Genomic DNA, 18,591 nt, shown 5'->3' with positions numbered 1-18,591 from the left:
GAGCCCACACAGTGCATGTTTTGCAGGTCTCCTCACACAATCGCAAGTGAAATAATTAGCTCCACCTGTGGACCTTTTAAAATGTGTCAGTGAGTAATTAATACACCTGTGCACCTGCTGGGTTACCTGCAAAACATGCACTGTGTGGGCTCCCGAGGACCGAGTTTGAGAACCTCTGCGATATACTATCCCAGTGGTTCTCAAACTCAGCCCTCAGGACCCCACACAGTGCATGTTTTGCAGGTAACCCAGCAGGTGCACAGGTGAATTAATTACTCACTGAGACATTTTAAAAAGTCCACAGGTGGAGCTAATTATTTCACTTGCGATTCTGTGAGGAGACCTGCAAAACATGCACTGTGTTGGGGTCCTGAGGAACGAGTTTGAGAACCTGTGTACTATCCCATATACTTATACAGGTATAGGAAGAATTGTATTTCCGTAGTTGACTCTGGGCCTCATTCAGCAGTAGATGCATTTGCAAACCCGCACGAAGGCAGCTTTGCAAATGAGTCAAACTGTAAATGTAAATGCAGAAGGAGGTGTCAGACATCTCCTTACTGCATATGTGATCCCAGCACGGCGACGGACGTTGCAGTATGGGATCAACATAGTGACCAATGGTCGCTATGTTCCCCGTAAACTGCCAGCTGAGTAAGCCTCAGCCTTTGCAGGCTGTCCGTCGCAGGGGGCCTTGCAAAGGCCAATGAATCTGCATCTTTAGACACAAACCTTGGCCTCACCACTCCCGGAAAGTTGGGTTTGACACGTCCCTGTTTCCAGCAACACTGCCTATCCCCACCCCTGCCCCACCCCCAAATGCCTCGGCCTGTCAATCAGGCAGAGGCGTAGGGACGGCTGCATTCGATCACGCATAATCGGGAAAGTTTGCAGGGGATCACAGTAGTGATCCTTCCTGGATTAGCCCCTCTGTCAGTTGTATAAAGGTAAACCCAGGAAAATGAATTATTTTCAATGTAATGTGTTTGTACAGAAAATAGAATGAAACACTTTTATATTGCAGCCAATTTGAATTCTTTTTTTGTTGTTGTTGTTTTTTGTTGTTACATTGATTGTCTTTGCCCAAGTAGAAAAATAAATATAGCAAAAATAGAAGACATTAAATTTTAATGACAAGGCGATGGCTGTGTCAATTGTGAGAAATTAGGAAACAATCATTCAAATTGCATTCAAACCTTGTGTTAAAGAGTTTGTAATAGAGTAGAAATGTAGACCTTTTATCGATAAGTACATAAATACAATTCATACATATAGAAACCAAGGTACTTGTCACTGCATACAGCTACATGGAATGTGCACAGACCACAAGCTGGATCCACATTTGGGCCACTGAAAATGATAAGGTACTCACTACTAATTAAGTTAAATGAGTATGCCAACAAAAAACAGGGATGTACAGTCAAAGTTGGCAGGGGAGGCTGAGCCTCACCTGTCATACTCCAGTATCATACCTCCCAACTTTCGGCTTGCCGGTCCAAAAAGGGGGCGTGGCCTCGTCCGTGACGGGCGTGGCCTCGCCAAACGGGGCATATTCCTGCCTTTTGGGGGCGTGCCCAGCGCTCCCCGAGCAGCTGGGCAGCACCCGCTCCCCTCCTACCACTGAATGCATGCAGTGCTGTGCGCACAGCATGTTTTCAGTGATCAAAGGCTCTCCCAACTGCCCCCCCCCCGCCCGCGGGACACTGCTGCCCGCGGGTGGGACAGCGGGACAGGGTCCGAATAGCTGAAAGCGGGACAGTTGGGAGGTATGCAGTATACTCCAGAGTTTTGACTATAAAAACACAAATACTGTCTTTATAACTAGTATTTATAGGGTAACAAAGTATATACTGCTGCACCTTTGTATAGTGGTCACATAAACCCTGGGGTTCATATATGTGCATGTAACTCTGGCTCTGATACTAGTCAGTACCTGCACAGCCACTGACCTCACTTTATGTCACTGCAGGAAACAAATACACATATGTTCTTCCCAGTGGCGTAAGTTCACCCCAGTCGCCCGGAGGCATGATAAATGTTGGTGCCCCCCCCTACATACTGTATACACACACACCCTTCATATGTAGCTATCCGGCACTCATGTTGAACAGTAGTAGCGTGCTCAGGTGCCTTTCCCAATAGTAATATAGATACACATACAAAGTTGATGCACTCCAAGTCAGTCATCACAATAAAATAGACACCAGCATACCTTTATAGCACACCTACAGTACTCCCTCACCCACCGGCGTGTCACAATGTAGATGCTTTGGTGCAGTGGTGTGCCGATATACAGTATATATATAAAAAACACACAAATGCCTCTTTCACTTAAACACACACACGCCTCTCACTTACACTCACGCCTTACTTACACACTCCTCCTTAGCTTAAACACACACATGCCTCCTTCGCTTAAACACACACACCTCCTTCGCTTAAACACACACGCCTTACACTTACACACACGCCTCTCACTTACACACACGCCTCTCACTTACACAAACGCCTCTCACACATGCTTCCTTCACTTAAACTCACACACACGCCTCCTTCATTTAAACACACACACACGCCTCCTTCATTTAAACACACACACACGCTTCCTTCACTTAAACACACAAACATGCCTCTTTCACTTACACACACACGCCTCTTTCACTTACACACACATATGCCTCTCTCACACGTACACACACACACACGTCTTCCTTACACGCACACACGCCTCTTTCACTTAAGAATACACACACACAAACAAAAACAAACACATGCTTCTTTCACTTACACACACACACACACACACACACACACACACACACACACACACACACACACACCTCACTTAAACATGCACACATAAAACACAGTGCTGCCAACATTTATTAAAGACTCCCCAGCACCCCTCCCCTTTCCAACTACACACACCCCCACAGTGCAGCTTGAGGCAAGTGCTGCCAGTGCCTACCTGCTGCTATCAGCCCAACGGAAGAACAGAGAGCTTCACTCGGCCAGCTCATCTGGAAGGGCCTAGCAGGAGCTGCGTTCTGGAGCTCCCCCTAGCTTTAGCCACAGCCAGCTCTCTGTATATACTAGGAGGCAGTTTCCATGTCACTGACACGAAAGCTCCTCGCAGCGAACGATCTTCAGGGTCAGGCAGCTGGAGATGTGCCCCCTTGAGGTCGGGAGCCCGGCGGCAGCCGACTCCACTGCCTCCCAGAGTTCCGCCCCTGGTTCTTCCTCAGGCAACTAAGGAAGTTCAACATCCTACAGAAGCTTCTGCTCCTCTTCTACTCTGCGATTGTGGAGTCGGTACTGTGCTCCTCGATACTCGTATGGTACAGCTCCGCCAGCGCAAGGGACAGATGCAGGCTCCAAAAGGTGGCCAGAACCGCAGAGAAGATCATCGGGGCCGACCTTCCCTCAGTCCAGGACCTGTACCTGTCTAGAGCTAAAAAGCGAGCAACGAAGATACTAAAAGACCAGCTACACCCCGGGCACATCATGTTTAACTTGTTTCCTTCAGGCAGACATTACAGGGCCGTTCCCGCCAGGACCACCAGAAGCCTCAAAAGTTTCTTTCCCCAAGCGGTCTGCCTGCTGTTCTCCTGAACAATGATTGACTAAACGTACATGTAATAAACTTGTGTCCCTACGGTATGCCTATCTGTATGACCCCCCCCCCCCCCGCTTATCTGTTACCTACTTGGCTGTTGTATAGCATTCCGAAGACAAATTCCTAGTATACGCAAGTATATCTGGCCAATAAAGCGGATTCTAATTCTAATTTTAATTCTAATGCAATGCCATGAACGGACAATATAAAGCAGGAATGTACTTAGAGTCAGTTGTAGCAGTTCTAGGACAACTCATTTGTGGTACCCTCCTGCCGTTATAACTTTATTGTCAAGGTTTTTGTGTGACCGGCACATGTTCACTGTTCATTCATGTTCAGCATTGCAAATATAGGACATGTAATTAGAGATGAGCGCCGGAAATTTTTCGGGTTTTGTGTTTTGGTTTTGGGTTCGGTTCCGCGGCCGTGTTTTGGGTTCGACCGCGTTTTGGCAAAACCTCACCGAATTTTTTTTGTCGGATTCGGGTGTGTTTTGGATTCGGGTGTTTTTTTCAAAAAACCCTAAAAAACAGCTTAAATCATAGAATTTGGGGGTAATTTTGATCCCAAAGTATTATTAACCTCAAAAAACATAATTTACACTCATTTTCAGCCTATTCTGAACACATCACACCTCACAATATTATTTTTAGTCCTAAAATTTGCACCGAGGTCGCTGTGTGAGTAAGATAAGCGACCCTAGTGGCCGACACAAACACCGGGCCCATCTAGGAGTGGCACTGCAGTGTCACGCAGGATGGCCCTTCCAAAAAACCCTCCCCAAACAGCACATGACGCAAAGAAAAAAAGAGGCGCAATGAGGTAGCTGACTGTGTGAGTAAGATTAGCGACCCTAGTGGCCGACACAAACACCGGGCACATCTAGGAGTGGCACTGCAGTGTCACGCAGGATGTCCCTTCCAAAAAACCCTCCCCAAACAGCACATGACGCAAAGAAAAAAAGAGGCGCAATGAGGTAGCTGACTGTGTGAGTAAGATTAGCGACCCTAGTGGCCGACACAAACACCGGGCCCATCTAGGAGTGGCACTGCAGTGTCACGCAGGATGTCCCTTCCAAAAAACCCTCCCCAAACAGCACATGACGCAAAGAAAAAAAGAGGCGCAATGAGGTAGCTGACTGTGTGAGTAAGATTAGCGACCCTAGTGGCCGACACAAACACCGGGCCCATCTAGGAGTGGCACTGCAGTGTCACGCAGGATGTCCCTTCCAAAAAACCCTCCCCAATCAGCACATGATGCAAAGAAAAAGAAAAGAAAAAAGAGGTGCAAGATGGAATTATCCTTGGGCCCTCCCACCCACCCTTATGTTGTATAAACAAAACAGGACATGCACACTTTAACCAACCCATCATTTCAGTGACAGGGTCTGCCACACGACTGTGACTGATATGACGGGTTGGTTTGGACCCCCCCCAAAAAAGAAGCAATTAATCTCTCCTTGCACAAACTGGCTCTACAGAGGCAAGATGTCCACCTCATCTTCACCCTCCGATATATCACCGTGTACATCCCCCTCCTCACAGATTATCAATTCGTCCCCACTGGAATCCACCATCTCAGCTCCCTGTGTACTTTGTGGAGGCAATTGCTGCTGGTCAATGTCTCCGCGGAGGAATTGATTATAATTCATTTTAATGAACATCATCTTCTCCACATTTTCTGGATGTAACCTCGTACGCCGATTGCTGACAAGGTGAGCGGCGGCACTAAACACTCTTTCGGAGTACACACTTGTGGGAGGGCAACTTAGGTAGAATAAAGCCAGTTTGTGCAAGGGCCTCCAAATTGCCTCTTTTTCCTGCCAGTATAAGTACGGACTGTGTGACGTGCCTACTTGGATGCGGTCACTCATATAATCCTCCACCATTCTATCAATGTTGAGAGAATCATATGCAGTGACAGTAGACGACATGTCCGTAATCGTTGTCAGGTCCTTCAGTCCGGACCAGATGTCAGCATCAGCAGTCGCTCCAGACTGCCCTGCATCACCGCCAGCGGGTGGGCTCGGAATTCTGAGCCTTTTCCTCGCACCCCCAGTTGCGGGAGAATGTGAAGGAGGAGATGTTGACAGGTCGCGTTCCGCTTGACTTGACAATTTTGTCACCAGCAGGTCTTTCAACCCCAGCAGACCTGTGTCTGCCGGAAAGAGAGATCCAAGGTAGGCTTTAAATCTAGGATCGAGCACGGTGGCCAAAATGTAGTGCTCTGATTTCAACAGATTGACCACCCGTGAATCCTTGTTAAGCGAATTAAGGGCTGCATCCACAAGTCCCACATGCCTAGCGGAATCGCTCCGTGTTAGCTCCTTCTTCAATGCCTCCAGCTTCTTCTGCAAAAGCCTGATGAGGGGAATGACCTGACTCAGGCTGGCAGTGTCTGAACTGACTTCACGTGTGGCAAGTTCAAAGGGCATCAGAACCTTGCACAACGTTGAAATCATTCTCCACTGCACTTGAGACAGGTGCATTCCATCTCCTATATCGTGCTCAATTGTATAGGCTTGAATGGCCTTTTGCTGCTCCTCCAACCTCTGAAGCATATAGAGGGTTGAATTCCACCTCGTTACCACTTCTTGCTTCAGATGATGGCAGGGCAGGTTCAGTAGTTTTTGGTGGTGCTCCAGTCTTCTGTACGTGGTGCCTGTACGCCGAAAGTGTCCCGCAATTTTTCTGGCCACCGACAGCATCTCTTGCACGCCCCTGTCGTTTTTTAAAAAATTCTGCACCACCAAATTCAAGGTATGTGCAAAACATGGGACGTGCTGGAATTTGCCCATATTTAATGCACACACAATATTGCTGGCGTTGTCCGATGCCACAAATCCACAGGAGAGTCCAATTGGGGTAAGCCATTCCGCGATGATCTTCCTCAGTTGCCGTAAGAGGTTTTCAGCTGTGTGCGTATTCTGGAAAGCGGTGATACAAAGCGTAGCCTGCCTAGGAAAGAGTTGGCGTTTGCGAGATGCTGCTACTGGTGCCGCCGCTGCTGTTCTTGCGGCGGGAGTCCATACATCTACCCAGTGGGCTGTCACAGTCATATAGTCCTGACCCTGCCCTGCTCCACTTGTCCACATGTCCGTGGTTAAGTGGACATTGGGTACAACTGCATTTTTTAGGACACTGGTGAGTCTTTTTCTGACGTCCGTGTACATTCTCGGTATCGCCTGCCTAGAGAAGTGGAACCTAGATGGTATTTGGTAACGGGGGCACACTGCCTCAATAAATTGTCTAGTTCCCTGTGAACTAACGGCGGATACCGGACGCACGTCTAACACCAACATAGTTGTCAAGGACTCAGTTATCCGCTTTGCAGTAGGATGACTGCTGTGATATTTCATCTTCCTCGCAAAGGACTGTTGAACAGTCAATTGCTTACTGGAAGTAGTACAAGTGGGCTTACGACTTCCCCTCTGGGATGACCATCGACTCCCAGCGGCAACAACAGCAGCGCCAGCAGCAGTAGGCGTTACACGCAAGGATGCATCGGAGGAATCCCAGGCAGGAAAGGACTCGTCAGACTTGCCAGTGACATGGCCTGCAGGACTATTGGCATTCCTGGGGAAGGAGGAAATTGACACTGAGGGAGTTGGTGGGTTGGTTTGCGTGAGCTTGGTTACAAGAGGAAGGGATTTACTGGTCAGTGGACTGCTTCCGCTGTCACCCAAAGTTTTTGAACTTGTCACTGACTTATTATGAATGCGCTGCAGGTGACGTATAAGGGAGGATGTTCCGAGGTGGTTAACGTCCTTACCCCTACTTATTACAGCTTGACAAAGGGAACACACGGCTTGACACCTGTTGTCCGCATTTCTGGTGAAATACCTCCACACCGAAGAGCTGATTTTTTTGGTATTTTCACCTGGCATGTCAACGGCCATATTCCTCCCACGGACAACAGGTGTCTCCCCGGGTGCCTGACTTAAACAAACCACCTCACCATCAGAATCCTCCTGGTCAATTTCCTCCCCAGCGCCAGCAACACCCATATCCTCCTCATCCTGGTGTACTTCAACACTGACATCTTCAATCTGACTATCAGGAACTGGACTGCGGGTGCTCCTTCCAGCACTTGCAGGGGGCATGCAAATAGTGGAAGGCGCATGCTCTTCACGTCCAGTGTTGGGAAGGTCAGGCATCGCAAACGACACAATTGGACTCTCCTTGTGGATTTGGGATTTCAAAGAACGCACAGTTCTTTGCGGTGCTTTTGCCAGCTTGAGTCTTTTCAGTTTTCTAGCGAGAGGCTGAGTGCTTCCATCCTCATGTGAAGCTGAACCACTAGCCATGAACATAGGCCAGGGCCTCAGCCGTTCCTTGCCACTCCGTGTGGTAAATGGCATATTGGCAAGTTTACGCTTCTCCTCCGACAATTTTATTTTAGGTTTTGGAGTCCTTTTTTTTCTGATATTTGGTGTTTTGGATTTGACATGCTCTGTACTATGACATTGGGCATCGGCCTTGGCAGACGACGTTGCTGGCATTTCATCGTCTCGGCCATGACTAGTGGCAGCAGCTTCAGCACGAGGTGGAAGTGGATCTTGATCTTTCCCTAATTTTGGAACCTCAACTTTTTTGTTCTCCATATTTTATAGGCAGAACTAAAAGGCACCTCAGGTAAACAATGGAGATGGATGGATTGGATACTAGTATACAATTATGGACGGACTGCCACGGTTAGGTGGTATAAAAAAACCACGGTTAGGTGGTATATATTATAATAATAATACAATTATGGATGGACGGACTGCCTGCCGACTGCCGACACAGAGGTAGCCACAGCCGTGAACTACCGCACTGTACACTGGTTGATAAAGAGATAGTAGTATACTCGTAACAACTAGTATGACACTATGACGACGGTATAAAGAATGGAAAAAAAACCACGGTTAGGTGGTATATATTATAATAATAATACAATTATGGATGGACGGACTGCCTGCCGACTGCCGACACAGAGGTAGCCACAGCCGTGAACTACCGCACTGTACACTGGTTGATAAAGAGATAGTAGTATACTCGTAACAACTAGTATGACACTATGACGACGGTATAAAGAATGAAAAAAAAACCACGGTTAGGTGGTATATATTATAATAATAATACAATTATGGATGGACGGACTGCCTGCCGACTGCCGACACAGAGGTAGCCACAGCCGTGAACTACCGCACTGTACACTGGTTGATAAAGAGATAGTAGTATACTCGTAACAACTAGTATGACACTATGACGACGGTATAAAGAATGAAAAAAAAACCACGGTTAGGTGGTATATATTATAATAATAATACAATTATGGATGGACGGACTGCCTGCCGACTGCCGACACAGAGGTAGCCACAGCCGTGAACTACCGCACTGTACACTGGTTGATAAAGAGATAGTAGTATACTCGTAACAATTAGGATGACACTATGACGGTATAAAGAATGAAAAAAAAAACCACGGTTAGGTGGTAGGTATATAATAATAAATAATACAATTCTGGTCGGACGGACTGCCTGCCGTGTGCCGACACAGAGGTAGCCACAGCCGTGAACTACCGCACTGTACACTGGTTGATAAAGAGATAGTAGTATACTCGTAACAATTAGGATGACACTATGACGGTATAAAGAATGAAAAAAAAAACCACGGTTAGGTGGTAGGTATATAATAATAAATAATACAATTCTGGTCGGACGGACTGCCTGCCGTGTGCCGACACAGAGGTAGCCACAGCCGTGAACTACCGCACTGTACACTGGTTGATAAAGAGATAGTAGTATACTTTGTAAATTTGAACTAGTATATGTTAGCATTCAGTTATGGGGCAGTTGTCTGCGGGGCAGTTGTCAGAAGTTTAGAAATATACGAAGTTTGGAAATTACAAAGTTAGGAAATTTTAAAAAGAACAGTTAAACCAACAGTTAGTCTACATATATCTCACTGAATATGGACTGATCAGCTTTCTATATATCTTTTCATCTCACAGGTATGTGGATTTCTGCTTGTTGATCCCTACACCTATGCAATAACCCACAGACATCTTCATGCTATATTTTCAAATGTATGTGGATTTCTGCTTGTTGATCCCTACACCTATGCAATAACCCACAGACATCTTCATGCTATATTTTCAAATGTATGTGGATTTCTGCTTGTTGATCCCTACACCTATGCAATAACCCACAGACATCTTCATGCTATATTTTCAAATGTATGTGGATTTCTGCTTGTTGATCCCTACACCTATGCAATAACCCACAGACATCTTCATGCTATATTTTCAAATGTATGTGGATTTCTGCTTGTTGATCCCTACACCTATGCAATAACCCACAGACATCTTCATGCTATATTTTCAAATGTATGTGGATTTCTGCTTGTTGATCCCTACACCTATGCAATAACCCACAGACATCTTCATGCTATATTTTCAAATGTATGTGGATTTCTGCTTGTTGATCCCTACACCTATGCAATAACCCACAGACATCTTCATGCTATATTTTCAAATGTATGTGGATTTCTGCTTGTTGATCCCTACACCTATGCAATAACCCACAGACATCTTCATGCTATATTTTCAAATGTATGTGGATTTCTGCTTGTTGATCCCTACACCTATGCAATAACCCACAGACATCTTCATGCTATATTTTCAAATGTATGTGGATTTCTGCTTGTTGATCCCTACACCTATGCAATAACCCACAGACATCTTCATGCTATATTTTCAAATGTATGTGGATTTCTGCTTGTTGATCCCTGCAAACTATACCTCTTGATCTCTATTCACACCAATGTATATTTTAGCAGTGTATGTAATTGTATTTGTAGAATATTAGTACTTGCTTATAGCTGATATTATCTTTGTATAGATGTTGGTCAGTGGAGTGGAGTTTATTAGCATACATGGCCTGGTGTTTACTTAACACAGGGTAATATAATTCCTTTGATTAGATGTCCAATTAGCTTCAGCTGAAGCCTTTGTAAATTTGAACTAGTATATGTTAGCATTCAGTTATGGGGCAGTTGTCTGCGGGGCAGTTGTCAGAAGTTTAGAAATATACGAAGTTTGGAAATTACAAAGTTAGGAAATTTTAAAAAGAACAGTTAAACCAACAGTTAGTCTACATATATCTCACTGAATATGGACTGATCAGCTTTCTATATATCTTTTCATCTCACAGGTATGTGGATTTCTGCTTGTTGATCCCTACACCTATGCAATAACCCACAGACATCTTCATGCTATATTTTCAAATGTATGTGGATTTCTGCTTGTTGATCCCTACACCTATGCAATAACCCACAGACATCTTCATGCTATATTTTCAAATGTATGTGGATTTCTGCTTGTTGATCCCTACACCTATGCAATAACCCACAGACATCTTCATGCTATATTTTCAAATGTATGTGGATTTCTGCTTGTTGATCCCTACACCTATGCAATAACCCACAGACATCTTCATGCTATATTTTCAAATGTATGTGGATTTCTGCTTGTTGATCCCTACACCTATGCAATAACCCACAGACATCTTCATGCTATATTTTCAAATGTATGTGGATTTCTGCTTGTTGATCCCTACACCTATGCAATAACCCACAGACATCTTCATGCTATATTTTCAAATGTATGTGGATTTCTGCTTGTTGATCCCTACACCTATGCAATAACCCACAGACATCTTCATGCTATATTTTCAAATGTATGTGGATTTCTGCTTGTTGATCCCTACACCTATGCAATAACCCACAGACATCTTCATGCTATATTTTCAAATGTATGTGGATTTCTGCTTGTTGATCCCTACACCTATGCAATAACCCACAGACATCTTCATGCTATATTTTCAAATGTATGTGGATTTCTGCTTGTTGATCCCTACACCTATGCAATAACCCACAGACATCTTCATGCTATATTTTCAAATGTATGTGGATTTCTGCTTGTTGATCCCTGCAAACTATACCTCTTGATCTCTATTCACACCAATGTATATTTTAGCAGTGTATGTAATTGTATTTGTAGAATATTAGTACTTGCTTATAGCTGATATTATCTTTGTATAGATGTTGGTCAGTGGAGTGGAGTTTATTAGCATACATGGCCTGGTGTTTACTTAACACAGGGTAATATAATTCCTTTGATTAGATGTCCAATTAGCTTCAGCTGAAGCCTTTGTAAATTTGAACTAGTATATGTTAGCATTCAGTTATGGGGCAGTTGTCTGCGGGGCAGTTGTCAGAAGTTTAGAAATATACGAAGTTTGGAAATTACAAAGTTAGGAAATTTTAAAAAGAACAGTTAAACCAACAGTTAGTCTACATATATCTCACTGAATATGGACTGATCAGCTTTCTATATATCTTTTCATCTCACAGGTATGTGGATTTCTGCTTGTTGATCCCTACACCTATGCAATAACCCACAGACATCTTCATGCTATATTTTCAAATGTATGTGGATTTCTGCTTGTTGATCCCTACACCTATGCAATAACCCACAGACATCTTCATGCTATATTTTCAAATGTATGTGGATTTCTGCTTGTTGATCCCTGCAAACTATACCTCTTGATCTCTATTCACACCAATGTATATTTTAGCAGTGTATGTAATTGTATTTGTAGAATATTAGTACTTGCTTATAGCTGATATTATCTTTGTATAGATGTTGGTCAGTGGAGTGGAGTTTATTAGCATACATGGCCTGGTGTTTACTTAACACAGGGTAATATAATTCCTTTGATTAGATGTCCAATTAGCTTCAGCTGAAGCCTTTGTAAATTTGAACTAGTATATGTTAGCATTCAGTTATGGGGCAGTTGTCTGCGGGGCAGTTGTCAGAAGTTTAGAAATATACGAAGTTTGGAAATTACAAAGTTAGGAAATTTTAAAAAGAACAGTTAAACCAACAGTTAGTCTACATATATCTCACTGAATATGGACTGATCAGCTTTCTATATATCTTTTCATCTCACAGGTATGTGGATTTCTGCTTGTTGATCCCTACACCTATGCAATAACCCACAGACATCTTCATGCTATATTTTCAAATGTATGTGGATTTCTGCTTGTTGATCCCTACACCTATGCAATAACCCACAGACATCTTCATGCTATATTTTCAAATGTATGTGGATTTCTGCTTGTTGATCCCTGCAAACTATACCTCTTGATCTCTATTCACACCAATGTATATTTTAGCAGTGTATGTAATTGTATTTGTAGAATATTAGTACTTGCTTATAGCTGATATTATCTTTGTATAGATGTTGGTCAGTGGAGTGGAGTTTATTAGCATACATGGCCTGGTGTTTACTTAACACAGGGTAATATAATTCCTTTGATTAGATGTCCAATTAGCTTCAGCTGAAGCCTTTGTAAATTTGAACTAGTATATGTTAGCATTCAGTTATGGGGCAGTTGTCTGCGGGGCAGTTGTCAGAAGTTTAGAAATATACGAAGTTTGGAAATTACAAAGTTAGGAAATTTTAAAAAGAACAGTTAAACCAACAGTTAGTCTACATATATCTCACTGAATATGGACTGATCAGCTTTCTATATATCTTTTCATCTCACAGGTATGTGGATTTCTGCTTGTTGATCCCTACACCTATGCAATAACCCACAGACATCTTCATGCTATATTTTCAAATGTATGTGGATTTCTGCTTGTTGATCCCTACACCTATGCAATAACCCACAGACATCTTCATGCTATATTTTCAAATGTATGTGGATTTCTGCTTGTTGATCCCTGCAAACTATACCTCTTGATCTCTATTCACACCAATGTATATTTTAGCAGTGTATGTAATTGTATTTGTAGAATATTAGTACTTGCTTATAGCTGATATTATCTTTGTATAGATGTTGGTCAGTGGAGTGGAGTTTATTAGCATACATGGCCTGGTGTTTACTTAACACAGGGTAATATAATTCCTTTGATTAGATGTCCAATTAGCTTCAGCTGAAGCCTTTGTAAATTTGAACTAGTATATGTTAGCATTCAGTTATGGGGCAGTTGTCTGCGGGGCAGTTGTCAGAAGTTTAGAAATATACGAAGTTTGGAAATTACAAAGTTAGGAAATTTTAAAAAGAACAGTTAAACCAACAGTTAGTCTACATATATCTCACTGAATATGGACTGATCAGCTTTCTATATATCTTTTCATCTCACAGGTATGTGGATTTCTGCTTGTTGATCCCTACACCTATGCAATAACCCACAGACATCTTCATGCTATATTTTCAAATGTATGTGGATTTCTGCTTGTTGATCCCTACACCTATGCAATAACCCACAGACATCTTCATGCTATATTTTCAAATGTATGTGGATTTCTGCTTGTTGATCCCTGCAAACTATACCTCTTGATCTCTATTCACACCAATGTATATTTTAGCAGTGTATGTAATTGTATTTGTAGAATATTAGTACTTGCTTATAGCTGATATTATCTTTGTATAGATGTTGGTCAGTGGAGTGGAGTTTATTAGCATACATGGCCTGGTGTTTACTTAACACAGGGTAATATAATTCCTTTGATTAGATGTCCAATTAGCTTCAGCTGAAGCCTTTGTAAATTTGAACTAGTATATGTTAGCATTCAGTTATGGGGCAGTTGTCTGCGGGGCAGTTGTCAGAAGTTTAGAAATATACGAAGTTTGGAAATTACAAAGTTAGGAAATTTTAAAAAGAACAGTTAAACCAACAGTTAGTCTACATATATCTCACTGAATATGGACTGATCAGCTTTCTATATATCTTTTCATCTCACAGGTATGTGGATTTCTGCTTGTTGATCCCTACACCTATGCAATAACCCACAGACATCTTCATGCTATATTTTCAAATGTATGTGGATTTCTGCTTGTTGATCCCTACACCTATGCAATAACCCACAGACATCTTCATGCTATATTTTCAAATGTATGTGGATTTCTGCTTGTTGATCCCTGCAAACTATACCTCTTGATCTCTATTCACACCAATGTATATTTTAGCAGTGTATGTAATTGTATTTGTAGAATATTAGTACTTGCTTATAGCTGATATTATCTTTGTATAGATGTTGGTCAGTGGAGTGGAGTTTATTAGCATACATGGCCTGGTGTTTACTTAACACAGGGTAATATAATTCCTTTGATTAGATGTCCAATTAGCTTCAGCTGAAGCCTTTGTAAATTTGAACTAGTATATGTTAGCATTCAGTTATGGGGCAGTTGTCTGCGGGGCAGTTGTCAGAAGTTTAGAAATATACGAAGTTTGGAAATTACAAAGTTAGGAAATTTTAAAAAGAACAGTTAAACCAACAGTTGAACAAACATTGAAAAACATTGGAAAGCAGGTAAATCTACCATTTAACTAACAATTTCCATAAGCATTTTTCTATCTATACTTTACTCTTTATAAACACCATGCTCCACAAACTGTTTTTACTCATAGCACTTCATGGTATCCTCTATAAAATGACATCGTCCTTCACTATTCCTGTTATTTATCGCTCTGTACACATTGCAGCCTCATTAATCCACTCCCCTCTTATTAACACTCATGAGCTTTTAACCTATCTATGTGCACTAACTGTCACATCCTCTACCTGTCACCATAAGAAACTATCACACACCTCCCCCAACTATACCTATCTCTCTCTTCTTCTGCTTCTACTAGCTGGTGACATATCCCCAAATCCAGGTCCCATCCACATACCATGCTCACATTCAGCTGATTCACAACGGAATAGAAAATCAACAAACCTTATCAACATCACTTGTCTCCCATCTACATCCAAGTCACTAAAATGTGCTTTATGGAATGCACGCTCTGTTTGCAACAAATTAACAGCTATTCATGACCTTTTCATAGCAAACAAATTCAGTATGCTGGCTATAACAGAAACCTGGCTCACACAATCAGACACTGCCTCCCCTGCAGCACTGTCACATGGTGGCCTCCACTTCACACACACCCCCAGGCCTGGTAACATCAAAGGAGGGGGTGTTGGAATATTACTGTCCAAATCTTACACGCACATCGTTTTACCACCTGTTCCCTCACTCACATTTACATCCTTTGAAGTACACTCTATTAGGATTTTCACCCCTTTCTCTCTGCGTGTTGCAGCTATCTATCGCCCACCTGGGCAACCCAAAGAGTTTCTGGAAGATTTTTCTGCATGGCTCCCTCACTTTCTATCCTCTGACATCTCCACCATCATTATGGGTGATTTCAATCTTTCTATTGACAGTCCACAATCTCCCCATGCCTCTAAACTACTCTCTCTAACCTCCTCTCTTGGCCTCTCCCAATGGACTGACTCCCCTACTCATCAGGAGGGCCACTGCCTTGATCTTGTATTCACCAGACTATGCTCTGTTTCTGAACTCACTAACACTCCTTTCCCTCTCTCAGATCACAACCTTATCACATGCATGCTCTCCTCCATTACTTCAAACTCCATGTCCCTAAAGTCTACAAGGACACCTCTTACCCGCAGAAATATTAACGCTATTAATTTTCAACAACTATCTACCTCTCTGCAACCACTACTTTCACCAATTTCTACATTCACCTCTCCAGAGACTGCTGCGTCACACCTTAACCAAACTCTAGTAACAGCACTTGATGAAGTGGCTCCAGCTACCCATCACACTCCACGTAGACTTAGATGTCAACCGTGGCACTCTAAATACACTAGACACTTACAAAAACTCTCACGAAAAGTTGAACGCCAGTGGCGTAAATCTCGTAGTTCAAGTGACTTTGTCACATATAAGACCACCTACCACTCTTATCGTACTGCTCTGGACACTGCCAAACAAACATATTTTCAATCTCTCATCTCTGCTCAAGCCTCTAACCCCAAGCGACTTTTTAATACATTTAAATCACTTCTTGTCCCTCCCTCACCTAACCCACCAGCCACTGTCAGTGCGCAAGATCTTGCTTCCTATTTCAAGGACAAGATTGACAAGATCCGAAATGAAATGGTATGCTCTTCCACAGCAAGTGACCTGCTCAATTCCCTACCTGAACCCTCTAACACCTTCTCTTCCTTTGATCCTACAAATGAAGATGAAGTATCTGCACTCTTTTCATCTGCCTACTCTAATACCTCTCCCCTTGACTCTATACCCTCACAAATTAGTAAAGCTCTGTCTACTGTGCTCATCCCAACCTTAACAAAAATCTGTAATCTCTCCCTGTCTACTGGTATCTTTCCTTCTCTATACAAGCATGCAGTGATTACTCCCATTCTGAAAAAACAAAACTCTGACCCGAACACTCTCTCTAACTACCGTCCCATCTCTCAGCTCCCATGCCCCTCCAAGCTACTGGAGAGACTTGCCTACACTCGCCTCACACACTTTCTTAACTCACACAGCCTACTGGACCCACTTCAGTCAGGATTTCGTGCCCAACACTCCACAGAGACAGCACTGACTAAGGTAGTGAATGATTTGGTCACTGCTAAATCTAAAGGACATTTCTCTCTACTTATTCTCCTTGATCTCTCTGCTGCTTTTGACACTGTTGACCACTCTCTTCTCATACAAACACTACAATCCCTAGGTATTCAGGACACAGCCCTTTCTTGGTTCTCATCCTACCTATCTAATTGCTCCTTCAGTGTTCGTTTCTCTGATTCCACCTCTCCTTCGCTACCTCTCTCAGTTGGAGTACCGCAAGGCTCAGTCCTAGGTCCTCTGCTTTTCTCTATCTATACCACATCTCTTGGCAAACTAATCAACTCTTTCGGATTTCAGTACCATCTGTATGCAGATGATACTCAAATCTACCTATCCTCCACTGATTTGTCACCATCTGTATTGGGCCGTGTCACTGAATGCCTTTCTGCCATTTCATCTTGGATGACATCTCGCCACCTCACACTTAATATTTCCAAAACAGAATTAATTATATTTCCACCTGCCAATAGTAGTTTCCAACCTGATATATCTATCACTGTTGAGAACTCCGCAATCACCCCTACCCCACAAGCTCGCTGCCTAGGTGTCATTCTTGACTCTGAACTGTCCTTTGTTACCCACATTCAATCTGTCTCAAGATCATGTTACATGCATCTAAGAAACATATCCAAAATACGCCCTTATCTTACACAAGACACAGCAAAAACTCTAATCCATGCTCTCATTATCTCCCGCATTGATTATTGTAATAGTCTCCTGACCGGTCTTCCCAAACATAAGCTCTCACCACTACAATCCATTTTGAATGCAGCTGCGAGGCTAATCTTCCTTGCCAGGCGTTCATCGTCTGCAGATCCGCTCTGTCAGTCCCTCCATTGGTTACCGGTATTCTACCGTATTAAATATAAAATACTTTTACTCACATACAAGGCCATTAACCAAACTGCACCAACATACATCTCTTCACTCATCTCAAAATATCTCCCTACCCGACCTCTCCGCTCTGCACAAGACCTACGTCTCTCATCCACACGCATTACTTGTTCACACTCAAAATTACAGGACTTTATCCGGGCTTCACCCACTCTGTGGAATGCCCTCCCACGCACAGTAAGACTCTCCTCTAGTCTCCAAACCTTTAAATGTTCCCTGAAAACTCACCTCTTCAGACAAGCCTATCAAATTCCAGACCCACCCACATAATCTTCAGTGCTTCCCTATCTAATTACATCCTCTGTAGAGTATTCATAACATCACTTATCATGTCTTTCTTTAGTCTCACACCCTCCTGACACTTGGATAACTTTGTGGGGTATCATCATACAACCCATTAAGAACCTAGCAATCTGGTGGACCATTATGCAATAGGTAGCATCTATCCTTGTGTATCTATGCCTATTTCCCTATAGATTGTAAGCTTGCGAGCAGGGCCTTCCTACCTCTATGTCTGTCTGTTTTTACCCAGTTTTGTTCTATTACTGTTGTTCTAATTGTAAAGCGCAACGGAATATGCTGCGCTATATA

The 18,591-nt window shown here is 43.0% G+C and overlaps 1 protein-coding gene across 1 annotated transcript in view; it reads right to left on the bottom strand.

The window, feature by feature from the left end:
• The window catches only part of SLC6A15 (solute carrier family 6 member 15), a 143,719-nt gene that overhangs the window by 40,880 nt on the left and 84,248 nt on the right, over positions 1-18,591 (bottom strand). The gene's annotated exons all lie outside the window — the stretch shown is intronic.

Source organism: Pseudophryne corroboree, chromosome 6 (assembly GCF_028390025.1).
Source record: "Pseudophryne corroboree isolate aPseCor3 chromosome 6, aPseCor3.hap2, whole genome shotgun sequence".
NCBI classification, from domain to species: Eukaryota; Metazoa; Chordata; class Amphibia; order Anura; family Myobatrachidae; genus Pseudophryne; species Pseudophryne corroboree.
Note: the sequence above shows the minus strand (reverse complement) of the source record. Positions and strands in the feature narration are given on the sequence as shown.